At 49.0% G+C, this 10,383-nt stretch overlaps 2 pseudogenes; both read right to left on the minus strand.

Annotated features, from left to right (window-relative positions):
• Positions 1-328: 328 nt before the first annotated feature.
• LOC149369845 (uncharacterized) lies at positions 329-1,668 on the minus strand (annotated as a pseudogene).
• Positions 1,669-5,654: 3,986 nt separating this feature from the next.
• On the minus strand, positions 5,655-6,466 carry LOC149369846 (uncharacterized; annotated as a pseudogene).
• Between the last annotated feature and the right edge of the window lie 3,917 nt (positions 6,467-10,383).

Raw genomic sequence — 10,383 nt, forward strand, 5'->3', positions numbered from 1 at the left:
CTGACTCAGGAAGCGACTGAAAAGAACAAAGGTGCACTGTACACAGGTTAGAACGCGACGAAACACAGCTAGGCGCTGCACTCTGTTAACCCTGCATCGAGGCCCAGCGTTGGTCTTAAAGCCTATTTCGTTAAAGCGCGATAAGCCGCTAAAGAAACAGGCACACTGCACTGGGTGAATGCTGTAGCTAGGCCAAGGAATTGAGAACTTCTCTAAAGCCGCACTGCACTCGATTAACCCGGCGACGAGGCCGAGCGCGAGACTGTATGCCCGCGATCTGCCAGGAAGCAATCAGGTCGCCCTGAACAAAGCCGTTTCAAGGAGCACTTCAACGTCGACATCGACCTACAGCAGAGTGGTGGCGCGGTGAGCAGTTGGCCCAGCAGTGGTCCATCTTGTACCATTTTGCTCCACACTAACGACACCGGTGCACGACGTACACCTCTCCGGCTCTTGCCCTTGAAGCCGAAGCGATGCCTGGTCCGTAGATTTTGACGAGTATCGCGACGATACAAGTTACGTTACAAGCACCTTTACGTTCGAAGCGCCGCAGTTTGGTGACTCCTCAATGCACGAAAAAACTTGCGACAATGTAATTCAACCCTCACCTCGGGGTTGAGGATGCGCACGCCGGCAAGCGCGTCAGCGTGGTTGTCGGACGGCGGTTCAACTGGCGACGCCGGCGGTCCTCAAAGCGCAGTCTCCTGTAGTCAGCAGCCTCGTAGTGGCGCGGCAAAACTTTAAATACCAGCACGACACTAGCCACGTGCTCCTGCAGCAGCAGAACGAGGTCCTGTAATGTACAAGGCAAGTGGGTAAGCGGTACAGCACTTCATGAAGCGAAATTTGAGATGATTATCCGTCTTTTACATAAAATGTGCACCTTTATGAGGCTGGTGATTTCTCGGGGTTATCTCCGCTGTCGAGGTCGTTGCCGCCAACATACAAAACGACAAAATAGATACAGAACGACAAAAGCCCGTCTGTTCAGTCATTTTAGCTAGGCTACAGAACGACAAAATCGGCGCGCCGAAAGCGCGTCTCTTCAATCATTCCAGCTAGGCTGACAGCGTCATGGCCGCCAAAGCTCAACGTGCATGTTGTCACTAACGGCGAAAGCCGCAAGCAAGAACTGCACAGAAATTTCAGCTGGCTGTCGCCGACGAGCGCACCACGCACGAACGCCATTGCTGATCACGTCTCGAAACAAACGCGGCTAGGTTCACGAAACGAATGGTGGTGGTTACTATGGAACATTCCGGGGAGAGGATACTCATCCCGGCGTATGTTGGCCAGGATCACTTTTGGGGATCAGGGGAGAGGGAAGATGTTCGGGTGACGTCCTCGGCCTTACGAGGGAGGGTCTTGTAGCCGCACTGCCGCCGCCGCAACAACAGCTCGTGGGGGGGGGGGGGGGGAGCCTCGGCACACTGGGGGTGTGTGGAAGCACCGGGCTGGGGGAAGTCAGTCTTCTAGCACCTCCATCTAGCTGTGCAGGACCGTGGGAGGCGCCGAGTGTCCAGGAGGTCACAGGTCCAAGGGGGCTGCGAGTTCAGGGATCCGCAGGTCTAGAGGAGGGTGTCCAGGCCGGTCTGGGACATCTTTGCGTGCTCGATGTCGCACGAAGCGTGGCCCAGCCACCGTGCCTGGTTCCGTGCCGAGTCTCATATATGATGTTCTATAGATGGTTCGCAATTCGCGCGACGACCTCAAAACTGGGATGAAAGCCGTCCGCAGTAAGAACCCATCCTGTCGGTATCCGTTCGAGCCCATGGTCAATGTAGAAAACTCCCCTCGTGCGGCAGCAGTTCTTGCGCAGAAGGTCGTTAAGCCTGCAAGCCCCCCGGTTGCACCGCTCCACGAAACGCCGGTTACGACCTCTCGTGCGGCGATTTGGAGCTCGAGGCAGCACCAAAGTTGCGTAAATTTTGCTCACGTTCAGCCGCTTCTTTTTGGTTGTGCTGATCAGCTGCCAGTACCACTAGAATGTCGTTCTTGCTGGCTGCTTTGAAATGTCGTTGGGGCCGACATGCAGAACTACTGTTGTCAAAAGTGAGGGACGAAGTTCACAATGTGCACTGCGGCTTCGACAGTGGCTTCATTTTGAGAAATAAAGGCGGGAGTACCGTTCCGCCTAGGATGAAAGTTATCATGGATATGCTTACTTTGGGAGTAGCCGATTACTACTGTAGTGTTGGAATGCTTGGGAATTTCGAGGTGATGGTCTTCGCAGTGACTTTCTCAGGTGTCATGATCCTAATATAAGGGATGCCAAATTACCACTGCGAAATTATTCATAAATCACGGAGTCGATGTGAACGCAGTAAACAGTTTCGAGCAGTGCTTCCCATTTGTCCCCTCAGTTCTTTCATCAATAACCGTCTTGAGGCTCTTTGCTGGTATACATGTTCCTCCACAATGGCATGTTAGACCGTATTAGTTGTTCTCTGGGCTTCTCCCAATAAATGCAGACTTCATGAGCAGTTTTGTCAGTTCTTTGTTATCCTTTTTCATTGTACGACCGTCACAGCATCCCTTTTTGGAAGTTTGATATTCTTGGTTTTAAATACCCCTAGCATGTGGTCTTGACATAGCGCGCATCCATCTCAGCATCCATGGGATATTGAGCGGTACATGCAACATGGCATTATTTGAAAAAGTACATGGTGCAAGGTCATAGCAGCGTTTTTATGTACACCTCGAAAGGAACTGTCTAGTATTACCTCGAGCAGTCGTGTCAGAAGGTGGCCAGCTAGCACTGCCAAAATGACGGAACGGTTCATGTGCTGCTCAGGCCCAGACGAACGTGTCCCGTCCACAGCACACCACATTGGAACGCAAGTTACCTTAAGTATACACTCACAGGAGAGTTCAACTTGTTGCCCTGCATTTATGAGGTTCTCTTGAATTGGTTTTTGCTGTACATGCCCATTATAAGAAACCTTCGGTGTGCAAAGTGTTCCAGAGCTTATATGCGTATGTGACACTGCACGGATGTCAGTAAAGCACACCACGGCACGAAGCTGCATGTATAAAGAATAATCATTCTGCGACATGAACAATAGTTGTTTCAGACTGCATGTTTATTCAGTTTTTAAGAAGAAAGGACTCCACAAGTTCGTTGTCCGTGGTGCTCCTAAGCGAAACTGCATCTGCTTATTGGTCCATGTGGTGCAAGCACCAGTTCTGTAGACTGTGCTTGTCACTCCACTGCACTACAGCAGGCCCCCTATCCGCCACCTGGGGACCGCGCTCTCTAGCAGGCAGGTTCTGCCGAGAGTAGCACTGCATGGTCTGGTTTCCCAGCCGTTGAAAGGATAGGAAGGTGGAAACGTGAAGCACACAAACACATAATTAGGGCACATAAACAATGGAGCTGACCAAGGTACAAACATAATTATGGCACATAAACAATGTGCTGGCCAAGGTGATATTCGGCACAGCCCAGGGATCAAGAGGAGTGGCATATACATTAGCAACATTCCCGGAAAAGGATATGCACACGACCGCATTGTGGGCTGCAACACCTGCATACAGCTTCACAGCAACCTTTGCCACAAGCCTGAAAAGAAACAGAGGCACAGACAGACAAAGGGATGAAACAAATGAAATGTCATCAGGCAGGGCACACGCAAGACATGAAAACCTACAAGCAACGTTCACACGACAGACTGACATACACATCTACACGCGATGAGAGCTCTGCAGCCAGGCCAGGGCACCAAATGTGGGCGAACTGAACCTGGGCCATCTAAGCGGCTCTGAAAGGGTCCCTTTAACCAGGCACAGGCCGGAACATGACGAAGGCGACACAGGGTTCATGTTCCAAGCAAATGTACCCGGCTACTTAGGACGTACAAGGCCACATTCGAATATTTGTCCGGCCAAGGTACACACCCATGATCACTCTTCTCGCACTAAGGCCGCCGCGGTGGCTCAGCGGTTACGGTGCTCGGCTGCTGTCCCGAAAGACGCGGGTTCGATCCCGGCCGCGGCGGCTAGAATTTCTTTGGAGGAGAAATTCTAGAGGCCCGTGTACTGTGCGATGTCAGTGCACGTTAAAGAACCCCAGGTGGTCGAAATTTCCGGAGCCCTCCACTACGGCGTCTCTCATAGCCTTAGTCGCTTTGGGACGTTAAACCCCATAAACCATCTTCTCGCACTGTTTTCGCCCAAACCGTGTAGCTGTTGCTGCTGCACTGCCGGAGATCTGAAAAGAAGGGACCTGTGTGTGCTTCAGCTCTCCACTAGCCATGAATTACTTGCCCATCATCCGCTACCCTATGAACATCAGCTGGAGAGCAGTGCCGAAAAATGGTGTCCTATTCGTCGTCCAGTGTCCTCGGGCAGTTGTGTAAAACAGCTATAGGATCCAACCGTATTGTAGATGCCGTGATGTCTTGACAAAGGATCCTCCACCGGTTAGCCAAAATACCAAATGCGGTTGTCTAAATTGGCCTTGCTCGACAAAGCGTGTAGTTAAGTGTCCTTCTTTCTGAATTTAGATTTCCTCCTGGAAAAGCCTCATGGGATTTTCACTGTCGGAAGCCCTCGTCTCCAACCATGACATAGGGAAGTGTTGCAGAAGTGGCTGGGAGCAGTCTTGGCTCTGATGTAGACAGGCGGCGTGCTGCTAACTTCTCGAATTCGGAGTCATTGAATAAGCCAGTTTCTCCACGCCAACAACATTTTCCAATATCTACTAAAGTGAACTGGCATTTGGCTTCACACACAGCAAGTAAGACTGTGCTGAAAGTGCCCTTGTAGTTATGGAATAGACTTTTAGAGTTAGCAGGAGCCTCTATGTCAGCGTGTTTGCCATCAATTGCTCTAATATAGTTTGGGAAGTTCCAAAGGCTTTCACACTCGGCAGCTATACGTCTCCAGTCGGCAGCTGTTGAGTGTGGGAGGTACAAGGGCTCGGGTATTTGTTGCAAGGCAAAGCAGGTTTGCCTCACTATACGGCCAGCCATGGTGTCGGAGATCCTATATGTCTTTGCTATAATCCTCATCGTGGAGCCATGTGCCCGGTGCGTGCAAGTACAGAAAGCCTAGTGAGAAGCATCAATCGAAAACACTGAACATATATTAAAAACACACTTAAGCCCACATGTCACTGAGTGAATAAACAAGGACAGATTACGTTGTTGATGAGTGTAAGCAAGAAATGCAAGCTTATGCAAGGCGGCAACCCTCAGTTCAGTCTGAAGTAGGCCAGGTGTACATAAAATATACATTCAACAGCATTGTAGACTTTCTCAACAACCTTCTCACGAGTAGCAATAATAGGACTGATCTGTTGGTCGTCTTGCTACTCACTGCTGCCCGCTTCACCTCTACCTCACATCACAGAAGTTGTCTGCCTGTACAAACCAGTGAGCACAAGGACTCAGCGGTCGAGAATGAGGACCCAGCAAGGTTCGGCAGTTATACCTGACGCATAAGGCTCAATATCCGTTGTCTCTGGGCAGTACCTGCTTCTGCACAGAGATAAGCTAAGTGCGAGGGGCACTCATACTACAAATGCCTCTGTACATTCAAGACAAGACACATCCTGGCAGACTTGCGGCAATACCTGCAGCCGTTAAAAAAGTAGCTTCGTGATCTATTTGTCATATGCGAAGACAAAAGCAGCTTGCACTGGTAGAAGAATTTTAAAGATTGTGCTCATTTGCTCCAAACCGACGACACCGGTGCACAACGTACACTTCTCCTGGTCTTGCCCTTGAAGCCGAAGCGATCCCTGGCCCGTAGATTTTGACGAGGATCGCGACGAAAATCTTAGACATCTGATAGATGCCCCTATCTCTCGCTACGTGGTAGCGGTCCGCGGCGAACAATGACAACTCGGCTTCCGAAGAAGCATCCAGGAAACGGTGCTGCAAAAAAAAAAAAAAAAGTTGCGTTACAAACGCCGCAAGGTGGTGAATCCTCAATGCACGAGAAAACTTGCGACAATGTAGTTCTGTCTTTACCTCGGGGTTGACAACGAGCACGCCCGACAAGCGCGTCAGCGTGGCTACCAGTCGGCGATTCAACTGTCAACGCCGGCGCTCCTCAAAGCTCGCCTGATGTGGATCCTCGTAGTGTCGCGGCAAAACTTTAAATACCAGCACGACACTAGTGACGTGTTCATGCAGCAGCAGAACTAGGTCCTGTAGTGCATGAAGCAAGTGGGTTGCGGTACAGCACTTCATGAAGCGAAATTTGAGACGATTATGCGCTTTTCGCACAGAATGCGTACCTTGATGTGGCTGGAGATTTCTAGCGGGTCACCTCCTTTGTCGAGGTCGTTGCCGCCAATATACAGAACGACAACATCGGCGCGCCGAAAGCGCGTCTCTTCAATCATTCTAGCTAGGCTGACAGCGTCGTGGCCGCCAAAGCTGGACGTGCATGTCTAACTGCGACAGCCGCAAGCGAGAACTGCATAAAATTTCTGCTGGCTGTCGCCGACGAGCGCACCACGCACGGACACCGTAGCTCAACACGCCTCGAAACGCGCGTGCCGAGGTTCACTAACCGAATGCCCGCGTACCACGAACGCGCGGCGCGGCGGGCGCACCTAGCGCAGGGTGCCTAGGATGGATGGATGGGTATGAGCGCCCCGTAATTGCCACCGTGTTCAGTTTTTTCTTGCTTTTTTTTTGCTCAACTCTGTTGTAAATTCTCATTAAAATTCGCCATCTTCTTTCACTACTGTTTCCTACGCTTTTAACCTTATGTCACCTCTCTGCTTATCAGCCACCAATCCTCCAATCGCTTTTTGCTAACTTCCGCCGCATATTTATTTACATGACCATTGTTATCTTTAAACCCTAGACCCTCAGGAAGAGTGATTGTGCCTTCTTCGACATCCGGATGGATACCATCACATTTGAGTATGAGGTGTTCAATTGTTTCTACAGATCTACCACACAAAGCACTTGTGTCATCATCTTCGTTAAATTTTTTTTTGTAGCTACTCGTTCTAAGAACCCTGACCTAGCTTCAAGGAGTAGGAGGGCACTGCATCTAGAGTTACAGAAAAATGGTTTCCTAATCTGCCTTTTCCAGTATTGAGATAGTTTTACACAATGCTTATTTTCCGTTGAATTAATCCAATTTTTTATGTTGCGCCCTTTTGGCCTGTTGTTGAATACTCTTTCTTTCTCCGTCCTCGTGTCGGGCATACTTACTGTTTAATTTTCTAGTTCTTTTCCGCCACTGTGAGTCAACGCTCTTTCTGTATAAGTATTTAAATACCTTACCTGCCCTCCTGTTATCGTCCAATTTCCTTAGACGCTCTTCATATAGTATTTTACTCTGAGCTTTCCGTGCTTCGAACGATGCTCAGCCCATACACCCTTGAACTGCCTCGTTTGTGGTTTTGCCGTCGGCACCTGGTGCTAATCTTCCAACAGCTCTCTGATTTACGTCTAAACTCGACTGAACTTCTGCCCTTATGCACAGAACCGCATTGCCGAAAGTAAGCCCCGACACCATTATTCCTTTCCAAATACCTCTCAGTACTTCATATTTGTTGTACCCCCATAATGCCCTATGTTTCATTACCCCGGCGGGGTTTCATTAACTTTCAGCAGGACCGCTGAAATGGACAAAGTTTTCAAATGACGAGTTAGACCGCATAGTGTCAACGATAGCAACAAGACAGAGGCAATACTGGGCGTCAACAACCTGCTCTCTATAAGTCTTCTAAACTGCCACTGAGTACCACTGCAAGGCCCTGTTAAACGCAAAGGTACTTCTGCCTGCAACTGCTCCATCCCTTGCAGATCTGAAGTAATGTTCGAGATTCCACGTGCACTAATAATGCCTCTGTAAACTAGTTGTTCTCAATGCAGCAGCTCTCAGAAGGCCTCAAATCCAGTTCTGAGAATTTGTCCACATGCTCCCACCAATTTTCTTTCCTGCTCTCATGACTTCCCACTGCTAACATGTCGTGGCAGAGAATGCAAGTGTTTGTCACAAGTGGATTCTTGCAATGTCACAAACTAGGTGCCGATGGCAAAAAAAATTCGGCAGAGGAAAAAAAAATGAATGCATAGAAAGAGCAGCCAATGCTTAATGCACAGTGAGTACTTTACCGTACCAAGCCATATTCTATAACGCTTCATTTTTTAAATATTTATTTTCATTTCTTTTGGTCCTCTGTCATTGGTTGCAGCTTCCTAGTGAGGTTAGGGCATGTAGTAAACAGCAATAAAAGAACCAAGAAGAGAACACGAAACATAACACAGATTTTGAGCAAGAGACACACCAGCCTGTGCAATTGGAATGATAAGACAAAGCTATGGAAGCAAGGACTCTGGAACTTTTTTAGAGCGAAATCTCTATTTATCCCGTTATTGAAGGTCATGGCTGTATGCAAAATGAGCTTGGGAGACAGTGGAGAACGAAATGGAAATAGTAAAATAAAGATAAAACAATAATAAATACCTCCCCAAAAAGATGAGACACCCGTCGCAGTACCTCAGCTGGTAGAGTACCGGGCGCGGAATTCGGAGGTCAAGGGTTCCGATCCCACCGGCGGCATTTGGTTGTTTTCCTTCTATTCTCTAATGACCTATTAAAAAAATATGCAATTCATCTCCCAATGGTGAGCACCACATGCTAAAGGAAAAAAAGCACACCATATGCTCCTCGTTTTCGGTGATTGTTTGCTACCGTCATCTCTGTCAAAACGCGCCCTTCTTTTCCCTTCCCTTTTCTGCTGAATAGTTTCCATCAGGTTGATCTGAGAGAAAACTATGCACTGTTGCACTGGTGTCCGGGGAACAGTGAAGCCTGAAAACAAAGTAGCTCACCATAGGGAACTCTGGGCTACCGGCCCCGTGCCTGGCGTCTCCCGTTGGTTTCCAAAAGCCTTGAACGCTCACATCTGCCCGCAGGTCCATTTATTTGTTGCGGAGCACCCTCCTTTCCGCATTATATTTATTGGTGTACATTTCTGCTTCCCCCCCGCCGCGGTGGCTCAGTGGTTACGGCGCTCGGCTGCTGACCCGAAAGACGCGGGTTCGATCCCGGCCGCGGCGGCTGAATTTCTTTAAGGCGAAATTCTAGAGGCCCGTGTGCTGTGCGATGTCAGTGCACGTTAAAGAACCCCAGGTGGTCGAAATTTCCGGAGCCCTTCACTACGGCGTCTCTCATAGCATCAGTCGCTTTGGGACGTTAAACCCCAATAAACCAAACCAAACCATTTCTGCTTCCAGAGAAGGGAATGAGGTCACAGGTGAAGCAGTAGAAACAATCCAATTCTCGATAACAATTTTCAGGTCGACTGCCTCCAATCCTTCCACCTGGACGTTTTCCAGTGTGAATATGGTTAATATTTGTGTTGTCGCTTCCACCCTCGTCTTCAAAGCCGCTGATATCGAGCCCTGAAGCTCGTGAAGTCCCGTCTGTTCGCCTTGTGTCTCCTTGTTGAGGGGGCCGAAAAGCGGAGCATGGTGAAGAAATTGGAGATTGAGCTTTGTAGAGCGTGCAGTCAGCAGCTGGAAGTCGATCCTCGTGGTTGCGTTTCTCGTGAAATGCAATGAAAGCGCGGTATTGTTCAAGCAGCCGTTCCACAACAGCGTGGAGTGAGAGACAACACGTTTGACGAGGATGTAGGAGCTCGTGACGCTGCACACCTAGGAGCTCCTGCACATGTGTAAGCCACTGTTTGATTCTGCTATAGAAAGTAGTTGTAAATGTCTAGGGCCAAGTACTAGTTGTAGCTGGGGGAGCTTGTGACATGCGTATGTCGAATATAGGAAAAATAAGTGGCACATTCACTTGTCTATGGACAGTCCGGGGACAGGGAGTTTTAGCACAGCGCACGCAGAGATGCGCAAAGAAAAAGCGTACGCTTAAAATTGCGTGATGTTATCATAGTTCTTTAAGGGGTTAAATCCGCTGAAGCCATGGCGAGCCCCTTTTAGTGTAAGGTTACACCTTCGTCAGGGGTCTAACTGCGTACAGTGTAATGGTTTGGCTGTAATCGGGCTGATATTCCGTTTGGTCAAGTGTAAGTACAAGCCTTTAATGACTAACGTTAGCCTGCCTCAGACAGACTAACGCTTAGGTCATGAAAGTGCGAACATATGCTTCACTTTGTGGTGCATGCTTGCGCCCACTCGGAATAAGCTTGTGCTCAACCCTAGAGCGTAAACGTACGCTCGCAAGCGCTGCAGTTAAGCTTCTATAATGAGCTTACTACAATGCTCCTAAAGTAAAAAAGGCAATTTCAGAAAATCATCAGCCTTCTCACTTTTGCAATGAAAGGCGCTTCATTTTTCCAGCCTATATGAATAACGTCTGAACACCTGTAAGAGCAAGCGCCGACGCTGGCATGTGCCGCAGAGAACTGTTTCCCTTCCTGATCTGTGATTCCAAGTTCAA

Source organism: Amblyomma mixtum, chromosome 1, assembly GCF_055824585.1.
Source record: "Amblyomma mixtum isolate Tamu chromosome 1, ASM5582458v1, whole genome shotgun sequence".
In the NCBI taxonomy this organism is placed as follows: domain Eukaryota; kingdom Metazoa; phylum Arthropoda; class Arachnida; order Ixodida; family Ixodidae; genus Amblyomma; species Amblyomma mixtum.